General features: G+C 44.2%; 1 long non-coding RNA gene across 1 annotated transcript in view; it reads right to left on the bottom strand.

Annotated features, from left to right (window-relative positions):
- The window catches only part of LOC139757476 (uncharacterized), a 487,251-nt gene that overhangs the window by 436,219 nt on the left and 33,532 nt on the right, over positions 1-17,500 (bottom strand). The window contains exon 2 of the long non-coding RNA XR_011714639.1: positions 6,332-6,373. This is a non-coding gene — a long non-coding RNA (uncharacterized lncRNA). The remainder of the gene's footprint in view (positions 1-6,331; positions 6,374-17,500) is intronic.

Here is a 17,500-nt window from a genome sequence, read left to right as displayed (position 1 = left end):
CCAAAACATTTTACTCCCTCCATTTTTTTTTTTCCATTTAGATTCACACCCAAACTAAGTTGCCCCTAAACCCTGCAAAACCAAATAACTTTGCTTTTGTTCACATGTACTTGACTGGAGTAATGCCATCTCAGTTATCAACTCTAACTCCAGTACCAAGAGAAATATCACTGAATCTTGTACCACGAGAAATATCATTGAATCTTCTATTATCAAATACACAAAGAAGTATAACCTTAATATTAGTTATGGTCTATAGAAATTGGAGAGCTTTATTATTGATAAAATTTGTAAACAATTTCCCCTTCTTGTCCAAATAAAAGTTTATGAACGCTCGTTGTCTCTCTTGGACAATCGCATGTTCACCAAATGGCGGTCTAGCTACGTTTCTTCGTTGTATAACAACTGATCAATATTTCTTGTATCTCCCCTGATGATGTGATTATTACACGAAAGTGCACTTGGGAACTTATCGTGTTTCACTTTCCCCGTGGACTCATAGCAATATTCATATATATATATATATATATATATATATATATATATATATATATATATATATATATATATATATATATATGTGTGTGTGTGTGTGTGTGTGTGTGTGTGTATGTATGTATGTATATATACGTACACCAATTTTAGTATTGTGTCATAGTAAACATTACTCCAAGATATACGAAAGGTAATTAAGCCAGAGTCACTGGAGTGTAAGGGCAGTTTTTCCCCACCTTCTCTAAGGAGTTTCGCTCTTCCATCGTCGGTAACTTTAACGAGCAGGAAGCCAATTAGTCTGAGAGAGTGTCTTAGCTTCAGTCCCAGGGTTGGAGATCCCCCCCCTGGAAGACTCCTTTATTGTCCATCAATGGATCGGTCAGCCAAGGAGGAGGAGGAGGAGGAGGAGGGCGTCCCTCCCACCCTCCTTCCTTCTCAATGTGCACAGCGGGAGCGAAGCGTACGTTAGTACTAGCCCAAGTAACCAACGTATGGGAATAGCGCCCTTACGACCGGGCCTCTGGGGTCTAGCCATTCCCCCCGTCCACACACTAGTTCATCCACACACTAGCTCATCCACACACTGGCTCATCCACACACTAGTTCATCCACACACTAGCTCATCCACACACTAGTTCATCCACACACTAGCTCATCCACACACTAGTTCATCCACACACTAGTTCATCCACACAGTAGCTCATTCACACACTAGTTCATCCACACACTAGCTCATCCACACACTAGTTCATCCACACACTAGCTCATCCACACACTAGTTCATCCACACACTAGCTCATCCACACACTAGCTCATCCACACACTAGTTCATCCACACACTAGCTCATCCACACACTAGCTCATCCACACACTAGTTCATCCACACACTAGCTCATCCACACACTAGTTCATCCACACACTAGCTCATCCACACACTAGCTCATCCACACACTAGCTCATCCACACACTAGCTCATCCACACACTAGTTCATCCACACACTAGCTCATCCACACACTAGTTCATCCACACACTAGCTTCATCCACACACTAGTTCATCCACACACTAGTTCATCCACACACTAGTTCATCCACACACTAGCTCATCCACACACTAGCTCATCCACACACTAGTTCATCCACACACTAGTTCATCCACACACTAGCTCATCCACACACTAGTTCATCCACACACTAGTTCATCCACACACTAGCTCATCCACACACTAGTTCATCCACACACTAGCTTCATCCACACACTAGCTCATCCACACACTAGTTCATCCACACACTAGCTCATCCCACACACTAGTTCATCCACACACTAGTTCATCCACACACTAGCTCATCCACACACTAGTTCATCCACACACTAGCTCATCCACACACTAGTCTCATCCACACACTAGCTCATCCACACACTAGTTCATCCACACACTAGCTCATCCACACACTAGTTCATCCACCCACACTAGCTCATCCACACACTAGTTCATCCACACACTAGTTCATCCACACACTAGCTCATCCACACACTAGTTCATCCACACACTAGTTCATCCACACACTGGCTCATCCACACACTAGTTCATCCACACACTAGTTCATCCACACACTAGCTCATCCACACACTAGGCTCATCCACACACTAGCTCATCCACAAAACACATAGCTCATCCACACACTAGTTCATCCACACACTAGTTCATCCACACACTAGTTCATCCACACACTAGCTCATCCACACACTAGTTCATCCACACACTTGATTCATCCACACACTAGTTCATCCACACACTAGCTCATCCACACACTAGTTCATCCACACACTAGTTCATCCACACACTGCTCATCCACACACTAGTTCATCCACACACTAGCTCATCCACACACTAGCTTCATCCACACACTAGCTCATCCACACACTAGCTCATCCACACACTAGTCATCCACACACTAGTTCATCCACACACTAGCTCATCCACACACTAGTTCATCCACACACTAGCTTCATCCACACACTAGCTCATCCCACACTAGTTCATCCACACACTAGTCATCATCCACACACTAGCTCATCCACACACTAGTTCATCCACACACTAGCTCATCCACACACTAGTTCATCCACACACTAGCTCATCCACACACTAGCTCATCCACACACTAGTTCATCCACACACTAGCTCATCCACACACTAGCTCATCCACACACTAGTTCATCCACACACTAGCTCATCCACACACTAGTCATCCACACACTAGCTCATCCACACACTAGCTCATCCACACACTAGCTCATCCACACACTAGCTCATCCACACACTAGCTCATCCACACACTAGTTCATCCACACACTAGCTCATCCACACACTAGCTCATCCACACACTAGCTCATCCACACACTAGTTCATCCACACACTAGCTCATCCACACACTAGCTCATCCACACACTAGCTTCATCCACACACTAGTCATCCACACACTAGCTCATCCACACACTAGATCATCCACACACTAGTTCATCCACACACTAGCTCATCCACACACTAGTTCATCCACACACTAGTTCATCCACACACTAGCTCATCCACACACTAGTTCATCCACACACTAGTTCATCCACACACTAGTTCATCCACACACTAGCTTCATCCACACACTAGCTCATCCACACACTAGTTCATCCACACACTAGTTCATCCACACACTAGCTCATCCACACACTAGCTCATCCACACACTAGTTCATCCACACACTAGTTCATCCACACACTAGTTCATCCACACACTAGCTCATCCACACACTAGCTCATCCACACACTAGTTCATCCACACACTAGCTCATCCACACACTAGTTCATCCACACACTAGCTCATCCACACACTAGTTCATCCACACACTAGTTCATCCACACACTAGTTCATCCACACACTAGCTCATCCACACACTAGCTCATCCACACACTAGTTCATCCACACACTAGCTCATCCACACACTAGCTCATCCACACACTAGCTCATCCACACACTAGTTCATCCACACACTAGCTCATCCACACACTAGTTCATCCACACACTAGCTCATCCACACACTAGCTCATCCACACACTAGCTCATCCACACACTAGCTCATCCACACACTAGTTCATCCACACACTAGCTCATCCACACACTAGTTCATCCACACACTAGCTCATCCACACACTAGCTCATCCACACACTAGTTCATCCACACACTAGTCATCCACACACTAGCTCATCCACACACTAGCTCATCCACACACTAGTTCATCCACACACTGGCTCATCCACACACTAGCTCATCCACACACTAGCTCATCCACACACTAGCTCATCCACACACTAGTTCATCCACACACTAGCTCATCCACACACTAGTTCATCCACACACTAGTTCATCCACACACTAGCTCATCCACACACTAGTTCATCCACACACTAGTTCATCCACACACTAGCTCATCCACACACTAGTTCATCCACACACTAGTTCATCCACACACTAGCTCATCCACACACTAGTTCATCCACACACTAGCTCATCCACACACTAGTTCATCCACACACTAGTTCATCCACACACTAGCTCATCCACACACTAGCTCATCCACACCTGACGATAAGGACAGATAATCATTTATCTAACCTCAAAAGAAAGAATGTTTTGATACCCAGAGCATCGCCATACATTCGCTGTTTCCCGCTGTAGCGAGGTAGCGCCAGGAACAGACGTAAGAGCCTGAGGCCAAAGGGACTCCATCCTTGCTTGGCTCTCTGCCTCTGCTCCTTCTTCTGGAAAGTACAATTCCAGCGAGGGAAGGGTTTCCAGCCTCACCTCCCCAGCTCCTGCCCCCCTTTAGTCGCCACATAACGTGGATATACGTGGATGTACGTGGATATACGTGGATATACGTGGATATACGTGGATATACGTGGGTGGCGTTCTTATCCCCCCGTTAGCCACAGGGAAGGAGGCAAACTCGTTATCTGGAATAAAGACTTTGTGTGAGTTGCCCACTGCGTTCTGTCAAGTGATGGAGTGAAAACTTGTGTCTGGCCAGTAACGCATTAAGTAGGAGGAGAGAGAGAGAGAGAGAGAGAGAGAGAGAGAGAGAGAGAGAGAGACAGAGAGAGAGAGAGAGACGCTGGGTAGGTCAAAGACCTAACTGCAGTGTTGACCAACCAGCTGAAAGGTCAAAAGTGGTAGAAAACGGAACCAGTGTCTGAAGATGGTGCCCCCTCCCCATGAGCTACCACAGAAAACGGTATATCAACAACCACAGAAAACGTATAATGAGCTGGTTTGATGTAGACATAAGAAGCATAAGTGAACACTGCCTTGTCATATGGCCATCAACGAAACAACGTATGCATAAGATGCATAATGGAGTGTTGCTGTTGTCATATGGCCTCCAAAGGAACAAAGATTAACATATGCATAAGAAGCTGTCAATGGATTGAACCAGGGCATGTGAAGCGTCTGGGGTAAACCATGGAAAGCTTTGTGGGGCCTGGATGTGGAAAGGGAGCTGTGGTTTCGGTGCATTACACATGACAGCTAGAGACTGAGTGTGAACGAATGGGGCCTTTGTTGTCTGTTTTCCCTGGCGCTACCTCGCTGAAGCAGGGGGTAGCGATGCTGATTACTATGGAGCGGGATAGCGCCGGGAATGGATGAAGGCGAGCATGAATATGTGCATGTGTATATATGTACATGTCTGTGTATGTGTATGTATGTATAAATTGATATGTATATGTATGTACATATGCGTGTACGGGCGTTTTTTGTATATATTTGTGTATATGAATGGATGGGCCATTCTTCGTCTGTTTCCTGACGCTACCTCGCTGACGCTGGAAACGGCGATCAAGTTTAAGTATACCAAGAAGCATAAGAAGAAGATGGAGGAAAGGGAGAGAGAAGAAAGAGGAGAGGGAGAGAAGATGATGGAGGTGAGGGAAAGAACATGATGGAGGTGAGGGAAAGAACATGATGGAGGAGAGAGGAAGAAGAAGGTGGAGAGGAGAGAAGATGGAGGAGAGAGAGAGGGAGAGAGAGAAGACGGGAGTGGATTCCATGGGGGTCACCTTACTCAATATTTATCCTCGTATGATCGCTTCCTACTTCCTCACAAGGCTTCGGTACCTCTCTCTCTCTCTCTCTCTCTCTCTCTCTCTCTCTCTCTCTCTCTCTCTCTCTCTCTCTCTCTCTCTCTCTATCTATCTATCTATCTATCTATCTCTCTATCTATCTATCTATCTCTCTCTTTATCTATCTATCTAATCTAATCTATCAATCTATATATCTATCTATATATCTATCTATATATCTATCTATCTATCTATCTATCTATGTAATCTAATCTAATCTAATCTAATCTATCTATCTATCTATCTCTCCCTTTTTTTTCTTTCGAGTGAAGCTCTCATTCGCTGATCTTAAGGGACACTTTCCACCCTGTCCTTCACCATCTCACCAAGCCCCCTCACCACCTTGCCTCGGACACCATCCCTTTTACAGTAACATCACCAGTAAATAATCAAACGTTCTGGAGAACCAGAAACAAGAGGTAGTCCCCCACCCTCACAATCAGGCGTACACTCATCACAGATCTTCTTCAGTTCGTCTTCGTCCACTAGTGGTGATGAGGCAGTGGTGGGGTGGTGGTCGGGTGGCAAGATACGGTCTTCCTCAACCGGACTGAAGGTGCTACAGGACAAGTCACTTAACCGAATTCGGTTCAAGAGTCAATAAACATATGGATGATACAGCAAAATTGTACCGGACGGTAATGCATACTGTAAGTTTACATACCTTTAAAATGTCGACACCTCCATTCTGTTACAGAAGCATTCCCTGTAAAAAGATATAGATCATTTACTACATTGTTATTGATGGCATGATACAAGTCATTTACTACACTCTCCCTGTTACTGATGATAAGATAAAAGTCATTTACTACACTCTTTACCAAACTCAGTCACCAACTTCTGCAGTTTCTCACCGGAATCAGCCACCAGCGATGTATCATCAGCGAACAACAACTGGCTCACTTCCCAAGCACTCTCATCCACAACAGAACGCATACTTGCCCCTTTCTCCAAAATTCTTGCATTCACCTCCCTAACAACGTTATCTCGGAGATCAAAAATGGGTATGTCTAAAGGAATTCTGGTTCCATCAATGTTATATGGTTGCGAGGCGTGGGCAGAGGAGGGTGGATGTGCTGGAAATGAAATGTTTGAGGACAACATGTGGTGTGACGTGGTTTGATCGAGTAAGTAATGAAAGGGTAAGAGATATGTGTGGTAATAGATAGAGTGGTTGAGAGAGCAGAAGAGGGTGTATTGAAATGGTTTGGTCACATGGAGAGAATGAGTGAGGAAAGATTGACAAAGAGATATATGTGTCAGAGATGGAGGAAACGAGAAGTGGGAAACCAAATTGGAAGTGGAAGGATGGGGTGAAAGAGATTTTGAGCCATCGAGGACTGAACATGCAGGAGGGTGAAAGGCGTGAAAGGAATAGAGTGAATTGGAACAATGTGGCATACCGGGGTCGACGTGCTGTCAATGGATTGAACCAGGGCATGTGAGGCGTCTGGGGTAATCCATGGAAAGTTTTGTGGGGCCTAGATGTGGAAAGGGAGCTGTGCCTTACACATGGCAGCTAGAGACTGAATGTGAGCGACTGTGGCCTTTGTTGTCTTATCCTAGCGCTACCTCTCGCGCGCAGGGGGAGAGGGTTGCTATTTCATGTGTGGCGGGGTGACGACGAGAATGGATGGAGGCACTAAGTATGAATATGTACATGTGTTTATATGTATGTATCTGTGTATGTATGAATATGTATACGTTGAAATGTATATGTATGTATATGTGCGTGTGTTGGCGTTTAGATATATACATGTTTATGTGAGGGGGGGATGGGCCATTCTTTCGTCTGTTTCCTTGCGCTACCTCGCTAACGCGGGAGACAGCAACTATGATAAATAAATAAACACAAAAAAAAGTATATACGTATATATATATATATATATATATATATATATATATATATATATATATATATATATATATATAAAGGATGAGGGTGCTATATGATTACGTACAAACGCCAACTAACAGCAAAAAACACCCATATTCCGGAAATGAATAGAAGCGGCCAATCACCAACTCTTCGGATTGTAAACCGCATTCCATTTACTGTTTATTTTACGCCCACTACGCAGCCATCACTGGTGCGTCTACGTCCACAAAGTGATTGTATATCCCCGGCAAGTCCACGTAATTCCCTCATCCAGCGTGTCTTGGGAATTTGACCCTCCCCATGGGCTATATGATAGCATGGGCGACTTCGTCCACATCTACGTGGATTGAAATCGCTTCAGAGATAATTCCCTCCCCTTCCCTTTCCCTTCCTACGCCAGCCGGGATAGGAGCAAATTGACGGAAGGGATTATGGTGTGTCGGAGGCAAATTAAACATGGCTGGGGGGGTCATGTATCCAGCCGTGTTAGGCTGAGCTGAGCTAGGTTGTGGTCGAGCGATGCCTATGTTCACTGTGGTGGCTATGAGATGGGTGACAAGCGTCGTCGGGATTTGTGTTCACTCGTTTCCCAACCAATAGAGCATATCTGGAAAGCTTGAGGCCCAGCTTATATATTTTCTCAACCAAGAAAATACGTGTGTGTATAATATATATATATATATATATATATATATATATATATATATATATATATATCCCTGGGGATAGGGGAGAAAGAATACTTCCCACGTATTCCCTGCGTGTCGTAGAAGGCGACTAAAAGGGGAGGGAGCGGGTGGCTGGAAATCCTCCCCTCTCGTTTTTTTCAATTTTCCAAAAGAAGGAACAGAGAAGGGGGCCAGGTGAGGATGTTCCCTCAAAGGCCCATTCCTCTGTTCTTAACGCTACCTCGCTGACGTGGGAAATGGCGAATAGTACGAAAGAAAGATATATATATATATATATATATATATATTATATATATATATATATATATATATATATATATATATATATATATATATATATATTGGAAAGGATCATAACTGGGCGCGTGATCAAGTATATTCCTACGAGTTCACGAGGACATGAGACACGATAAGTTCCCAAGTGCGCTTTCGTGTAATAATCACATCATCATCACGGGAGATACAATAAAGAAATATAACAGTCGCTTGATATATAACGAAGAGACGTAGTTAGGACGCCATAAGGTGCACATGCGATTGTCTTGGACAATCGCATGTACACCATATGGCGTCCTATCTACGTCTCTTCGTCGTATATCAATTGGCTAATATTTCTCTTGTGTCTCCCCTGATGATGTGATTATTACACGAAAGTGCACTTGGGAACTTGTGTTTCGTTTTCCCCGTGGACTCATAGGACTCAAAGAAATGTAGCTGTAAAAGGGGTATCCATGATATCGTTGATCCGATTTCATAGAAAATGGGAAAATGTACATAAATCAAAGAAAACATAGCTGTGGAAGGGGTCCCTATGATATTGTTACTGATTCACTATGATAGAAAACGGGAAAATATGCATAAATCAAAGAAAACGTGGCTTTAAAACGGGTACCTATGATATTATTGATTCGTCATAGAAAATGGAAAAATTTACAGAAATCGAAGAAAACGTAGCCGTTTGAGGGATAACTAAAGTATTACTGTGATTCAGTCAAAGAGGATGGATTATATGAACAGAAATCAAAGAAAACGTATAAGTAAACAGGGTAACTAAAGTATTACCTAATCGTTTGTAGAGAAATCAGAGAAAAACGTAGGCGAAACAGGGATAACCGTACAACACAGCAATCAGATAAAATGTTGCTATAGCTCTGAAGAAAATGTATAATATCATTTGATGGTAGTCCAAAAATATTTCCATAAGCAAGCACTTCAGTCATTTGTTCTTGTCTTCTCTCTATCTTTTACATATTCAAACATAAAACTTAACAATGTTCAGTTGACATCAGGAAAGGTCGTCCCCTAGGAACGTTTTGATTTCAACACTGCTGGAAAAAAAAAGAAAAAAGAAAAACGCATGGGTAAAGAAACACGAGATCCTGTGTGCTTTCGTGCATCAACACATCTTCAGAGGACACTTACAGAATAAGAGGACCAAAGGCAAATCAAGCTAAACATATACACAGAGGAGAAGGAACAAGGACGGCGCGAATCTTGCCCTTCGTCTGGGCTGGAAGATTCTGATACGAGAAGTCGTTCAGGTGGCTGGCGAATTTCGGAAACGTCCCTCACTTGCAGGATCTTCAAATTTCGTCAGAGGAACGTCCCTCACTTTCAGGATCTTCAATCAGATGTGCTCCCACACTGGCTCGGGTTGTGAGTAGCGGCGAGGAAAGGTGTTTGAACGAGCGGTCAAGACGCGCCAGGAGCATTCTTGCAGAGGAATCGAATCGTCTCTTAGCCATAAGAGACTCGGTGGCTGGCGAATTTCGGAAACGTCCCTCACTTGCAGGATCTTCAATCAGATGTGCTCCCACACTGGCTCGGGTCGTGAGTAGCGGCGAGGAAAGGTGTTTGAACGAGCGGTCAAGACGCGCCAGGAGTATTCTTGCAGAGGAATCGAATCGTCTCTTAGCCATAAGAGACTCTCTCTCAGACTCGATGTGGGTGCTGTAAGCGGCCTATCTTGCGAACGTTATGGCTGAGGTCAGCCACCTCGAACAACTGAAGTTCGAAAGTTGGGATTCTGACACTGGGTGGGTTGTTAGAGGATCTGATTGCACAAAAAAAAGGGGTGGTAAGTTGAAGCCTTGGGAATGGCTGAGGACGAATAAAGGAAATGACAGTCTCTTTCCCGATCCTGAGTTTGTACCTGGAGGTGGGTAAAGCGGTGGCATTTATCGACGTCCTTAGTATCGTCTTGGATCTTCTTTTGCCAGACTGGAGGAACCGTTTCTGGCAAGACTGATGATAGAATTCGATTGCTCCTGTGATCAAACACGCCTGGACGCGGATTCCCTTTCGGCGTCGATGCTGAAGACCTTGCCGGAAGGCATTCCAAGCGTCGGTAAGGCACAGGACCAGCTCAGCTTGGATCCAAAATGACGCGCCACTTCACTGCTATTTCCAAGAGTCGAGAAGAAAAGAAAATTGCCGAGTGTCCTCTGGACTAAAGCGATTCCGGGAGGTGAGACCCTCGAAGTGTGCCGGGTCTTTGCTACAACCCACTTGTGCAAGACAGGGTTTTCGGCACCCCGTTGCTCACGAAGTCCCCCAAAACCCTCCGCAGCCATACCAGGCCCTGCGATACAGCCTGTCATAAACCACACCAAGTTTCGAGGAACTTGCTCAAGAATTTCTAGTCGAAGTCCGAGTTCTCCTTAGCAGAGTATCACATCTAGGTCTTCAGTCACTGTCGTTCGAGAGACCAGTTTAATCAATTTTCTCATACATCATTGATCGATCTTATTCCAGATTACGTTATCAGTATCTATCGCATCTTTCATCACAAAGGAAAACTGTCTTGGGGCATTTGTGGCCCCAGAGCGAAACCCCCTTGGCAGGATTTTGGGTCACAGCCAAAATCAGATTAAGAACCGCTGGTCTATGAAGTTAAGCCACCGCGAGGTATGTTGGAGCGAGGAGACTTCTCTCGGTGAGGTTTGGCTTAATGAGTTTAGAGAATGCGTGGATGACCTGAATTCAGTCTTCTGCAGCTAAACCATCACAGGCTTCGTGTTAACAAACGCGTCCACGTCAGAGAGAGTTAAACCGAAATATTAGAAGTGGAGTTTACTGAGCTGTGCAAGGCTAGACATCCACTGACGTAGGTAAGATGGGTTACTCCCGCGTTATAGGAGGAAGAAATGGTCTCTCCAAGGCTTGAAAAACTGCCAGGAACTGGACGAGGAATGGCATGGCTATGCAGAATGAGGCTGCCTTCAACCCCTGACGATTGTATTGACCCCAGTGAGCCACAATAACGAAGAGCGGAGGTGTTCAATACGGTATTAGTTCATTCCATTTTCTGCTTTCGCAAAAGCGCGGTGTAAAGCACGTCCCTCGACCCTTGCTTGTGCCCGTAGACACTTGCTAACACAGCCAAGCCCTGACGCAAGCACAGGAAGGTGACGTAAATAGAATGACATGAAAAATTCTGCCCAGATAAATCTTGCTTACAAACTTGTCGGGCTTACGTCGGTGATGAGGTAGGTCGTAGACAACTGCGACACCAGATAAAAACAGTAAGTCTTGGAAGGGTGAAATTCTTTAGGTTTTGGCCACGAGAAGAGATTCTTACATGAGCGTTGACTACGACCTCCTACAACCGTGCAAGACGTCCCTCAGCACGAAGAGAACGAGACGATGCACTGACGATTTCTCTTCGTGCAGTGTCGATAACACTTGGTAGACGACAGAGCCAAGAGAGATGGCTTCAGATGTTTGAGAATGTAATGCTTTCTAAATGTGAGACATAGCTATAGCGCTATATATATATGTAAAGATATCATAAGACTTGGTATAGATATCATAAGACTTGATATAGATTTTCTATCGTCAATTTTAGGATCACGATCTTTCCCTAAGTGCGTAAATCACTTTATTTTTTGGAGTTGCTTTCCCTTAAAGGTATGAAGGGATATGGCATTCTTTTCTAAAGGGGACGGGGTGCATAAAGGAGCTTAAAAAAATGTAATCATGCTTTTTGAGATTTTGAATGAGAGAATCACCTCAAGTCTCAGTTCATAATTATGAGCCTGGAGTTTATTTGTCTGGTCCAGTGAGATTTCAGTTTCCTAAAGGCCATACATAGCCTATAAACATTGACGCCTTTTAACACCCATGGGGTCCAAAGTCATCTATCCTCGTGATCATAGGTTTGACATAGGATTCATCGTTTGATATCACCAGCGTACTCCCATACACCATAATTGACACCAGACACCACACCCTTCCACCTGACACCACACCCTTCCACCTGACACCACACTCTCCACCGGACACACCATCCCCTCCACCACACACCACATCCTCCACTAGACACCACGCCCCCCTAACCACGCACCGCATCCTCCACCACACACCACGCCCTCCACCACACACTACGCCAGACACCATACCCTCCACCAGACAACACACCGTCCACCAGACGCCACACCCTCCACCACACGCCACACCCTCCACCACACACCACACCCTCCACCACACACCACACCCTCCACCACACACCACACCCTCCACCACACACCACACCCTCCACCACACACCACACCCTCCACCAGACGCCACACCCTCTACCACATGCCACACCCTCCACCACACACTACACCCTCCACCACACACCACACCCTCCACCACACACTACACCCTCCACCACACACCACACCCTCTACCACACGCCACACCCTCCACCACACGCCACACCCTCTACCGCATCCTCTCTTTTCAACGCTATAGAATTCAAGTCTTTCACACCCTTCAAATAGGACCCGAGCTTAATCCACCTTCCACATTAATACTAATTATATACACACTAACAGTTTCTCTATGACCCATTATATTCAACAGCTCTACCACCATTGGACGAACAAATAGGTGCTTTTGAATCGTCTAGACCAATCGATGATTTCAGTCAGCTGGTGTGGTGGCTGGCCACGCTGACTATGACGCACTCACGGGCCGCCCAGGATCGAGCGTAGGTTCGAATCATGGCTGCGGCAGTTGGTCCACAGTCAACCCAACTGTTCATCCTCTCTAGAGGTTAGTACATGAATTGGTCACTTAGCTTAGGCTAGGGTTTATATCTATATGTGTGTGTGTGTGTGTATATATATATATATATATATATATATATATATATATATATATATATATATATATATTGTACCAACGCGGAAGTATATGAACACGAATATCGTGCATACGAATGCGCACTTTCATAGAACGCATAGAATGCTATCTGCTGGTAATGTGAGCCTTATGGGATTTGACCTGTGTAGACCCCGTTGCTCACGGATGCGAGACGACGGGTATTCGAGTTCTTGTAGTCTAATAGTTATTTCCCTATTAGGGACGATCATGGCCTAACTGTTAGCAGTCACGACGACCATGCAGAAAAGGTCCTGGGTTCGAATCCTGGCTGTTGGAGGTATTATGTGTTCTATGAAAGTGGGCGTTCATATGCGTTATATTCGTGTGTGTGTGTGTGTGTGTGTGTGTGTGTGTGTGTGTGTGTGTGTGTGTGTGTATATATATATATATATATATATATATATATATATATATATATATATAGAGAGAGAGAGAGAGAGAGAGAGAGAGAGAGAGAGAGCATTAATGAGAAAGCTCTGATTAGGACATTCAATTGGCCCCTTGCCATCTAATCTACCACAGAAGACAAAAAAAAATTCACTCACTCATCTCTCATAATGTCTGGCGACAATATTTCAACATAATATCAATCTCACCGGATTATCACACCACCTCATTCATCTCCTCTACCCCGCCGTCCTCATACAAGCCAGCATCTTTAATCTTCCTCATAAGAAGTTGCGTTTCTACGGCGCTCTGGGGAAAAAAAAAAATAAAAATCCTCCACTTCCATACTCTTACCGTCTTGCTTTCCTGTTCCCATCCTTATTGCCTATGTTCCTCCTCCACCTCCTCCTCCACCTCCTCCTCTTCCTCCTCCTCCACCACCTCCTCCTCTTATCAGTACATGTACTATGCCTCAAAGGCTATAGAAAAAAAAAGACATCCGAATCTATGTAATTTGCGAGGGCTATGACTTCGCATCTTGGGAGAGCTGTGTCTACGTATTCTAACTTGGGTTTGGCCTATGTGTCTCAAGAAGACTGTAAGTGTCTTTGTATCTCAGGGCTGTCTGAGGAAGTCTGTGTCTTTCTAACGTGTTAGCGCTGTGTCTGTGCAACGTCTGGGGGGGCTGTGTCTACCTCATCTCACGAGGTCATCGACTGTGTATTTCGTAAAAGGCTGTATCCACTGATATGACAAGGTCTATGTCCATATATACATATATATACGAATGGAGTGCATACGAACGCACACCTTCATACAACATACAAACCTCCAACAGCCAGGATCGAACCCGGGACCCCTTGTGCCACAGGCGGGAATGCTACCGCTAGGCTATGGGCCTTACGAGAGCAATGTGTGTGTATCTTACAAGGGTTATGTCTATGTATCTTAAGAGGCCTGTGTCTCTGTATACATCCTATAAATGGCTGTATTCCTGTATTACGTATAATGATCAATTCGTCAGGGGAGATATCATATCATTGGCGTGATATCATAACGTCTCTTCGTCAGGTAGACATACATCGAAACGTACCAAAAAATCTGGCATTACTATTGTAGAAAACGACACACACACACACACACACACACACACGGTTCTCCACAACACACCTCCGAACTTCTGCTATGACGCAGAACCAAATCAGGGGAAGCCCTACGTGTTGATCCTTGGCGTGAAACCACTTCCCTTCGTGGGCTTCGGAGCGGCAGACTGAAACACCCCCACCGAGAGAGAGAGAGAGAGAGAGAGAGAGAGAGAGAGAGAGAGAGAGAGATGACCTTTTCGAAGCGGGTTCGCTTGATCGATGCTGGGCACTCCTGAAGCAGCAGCAGCAGCAGCGGGTGTGTGTGTGTGGGTGTGTGTTCACATTACCTCCTGCAGGAGCCCTTGTCTCTCTCTCTCTCTCTCTCTCTCTCTCTCTCTCTCTCTCTCTCTCTCTCTCTCTCTCTCTCTCTCTTCATCCCCGGGCGGGGGGTAAAGTTTTAAAGTTGTGCAGACGACAAACACTGTTCATTTATCCTGCTCGCTCTCCGTTTATTGCTCTCTGAAACTTGCTCTGCTTCGTCCTCCGGTTCGAAGCGCTTTGTCCAAGCCTCGTCACTAGATCCGAGGCTTCATGTCCCGTTCCGAGACCTCTGCGTTCTTCTAATCCTTGTCATCTGTCGTGCCTTTTGATCTAAATGGTGTCATCTATTGCGACCCGTGAATAAGAGCGAATCGATTGCATTGTTTGGAAATTTCATGGCGTCAGAATCTTTCTTCTCGTATTCCAACGAATCATCTTTGCTGACTCTCCAACCAGGTTTCGAATATCATAGCCAGGAAACATACGAAGAATGGCCCATCCACTCACACACACACACACACACACACACACACACACACACACACACACACACATGGACAATCACGTTTACCAAATGGCGTCCTAGCTTCGTCTCTTCGATGTATATCAACTGACTTATATTTCTCTCTTGCGTCTCCCCTGATGATGTGATTATTACACGAAAGTGCACTTGGGAACTTACCGTTTTCATTTCCCCGTGGACTCATAGGAAAATATATATATATATATATATATATATATATATATATATATATATATATATATATATATATATATATATATATATATAAACGCCCATACACGCACATATACATATCAACATATACATACATATGCGTACACATACACAGACATATACATATATGAATATACACATGTACATATTCATACTAACTTGCTCTCATCCATTCCTGGCGCTACCCCGCCCCTTACAGGAAACAGCATCCCTACCCCCCACGCCACACTTCGGCGAGGTAGCGCCAGAAAACACGAGACACAAGAGAGCAGGTCTGTGTCGCACATAAGGCATAATAAGATGACACAACTTAGCGAGAGGGAAGCGATACTGTCTCATAGCCAATGCCAGCTTGTCAGCGAAAAGCAGATAAGGATTAGCATACACATGCAGGCGCTCGCAACAACAAACTTCAGTCCAATCACCTACTTGTACCTACGAGACAGACAGAAACCAGGACGCGAGGCCAACTTCTTTCGCAAAAGGCGTTCCACTTCTCTCTCTCTCTCTCTCTCTCTCTCTCTCTCTCTCTCTCTCTCTCTCTCTCTGAGAGTGACTTTACATACATTAGAAGGCTCGCGTAATGAATGAGCGTCCTTAAGCAGGGTCGGCACCTTGAGAGAGAGAGAGAGAGAGAGAGAGAGAGAGAGAGAGAGAGAGAGAGAGAGAGAGAGAGAGAGAGAGAGAGAGAGAGAGAATGCTTTTCTTTTTTTTTGCCAGTCCGCCGTTAAGTATATGTATATATATATATATATATATATATATATATATATATATATATATATATATATATATATATATATTCCTATGAGGCCATGGGGAAAATGAAACACAAGTTCCCAAGTTCACTTTCGTGTAATAATCACATCATCAGGGGAGACACAAGAGAGAAATATAACAGTCAGTTGATATACAACGATGAGACGAAGCTAGGACGCCATTTGGTAAACATGCGATTGTCCAAGACAGACAACGAGCGTATCATAAACTTATTATGTGAACAAGAGGGTGAATTGTTTACAAATTTTATCAACAATAAAGATATCCAATTTGTATAGACCATCACTAATATCAAGATTGTTATTCTTTGTGCATCTAATAATAGAAGATTCAATGATATTTTCGTGGTACTGGAGTTAGTTAATAACTGAGATGGCATTACTCCAGTCAATACAGTCAATACAATGATCATAGTTTTTAACGTGATTAAGCAAGGAAATTGATTCTTGTCCCGTTCTTACACTATACTTATGTTGCTTAAGTCTAACTGAAAGATCCTTACCAGTCTGCCTAATATAAAACTTATCACAATTTCTACATGGCATCTTATAGATGCATCCAGGAGAATTTTCTGGTTAGTTCCTGATTAAAATAATCTTTATCGTACTACTGTTGCTGAAGGCAACATTTACATTAAAGGATTTAAGCAACATGGGAAATAAAGTAAAATTATTATCAAAAAGGAGAACTAAAAGATTCTTGGTGCCAATGGGAGGTTTGGGCTCAACTCTATAAAATCATTTCTCTGCTAACTTAAGGGATTTATCAATGAAAGATCTAGGGTACTTTATATATATATATATAT

Source organism: Panulirus ornatus, chromosome 27 (assembly GCF_036320965.1).
Source record: "Panulirus ornatus isolate Po-2019 chromosome 27, ASM3632096v1, whole genome shotgun sequence".
NCBI lineage: Eukaryota > Metazoa > Arthropoda > Malacostraca > Decapoda > Palinuridae > Panulirus > Panulirus ornatus.
This window is presented reverse-complemented; position numbering and strand designations above follow the sequence as displayed.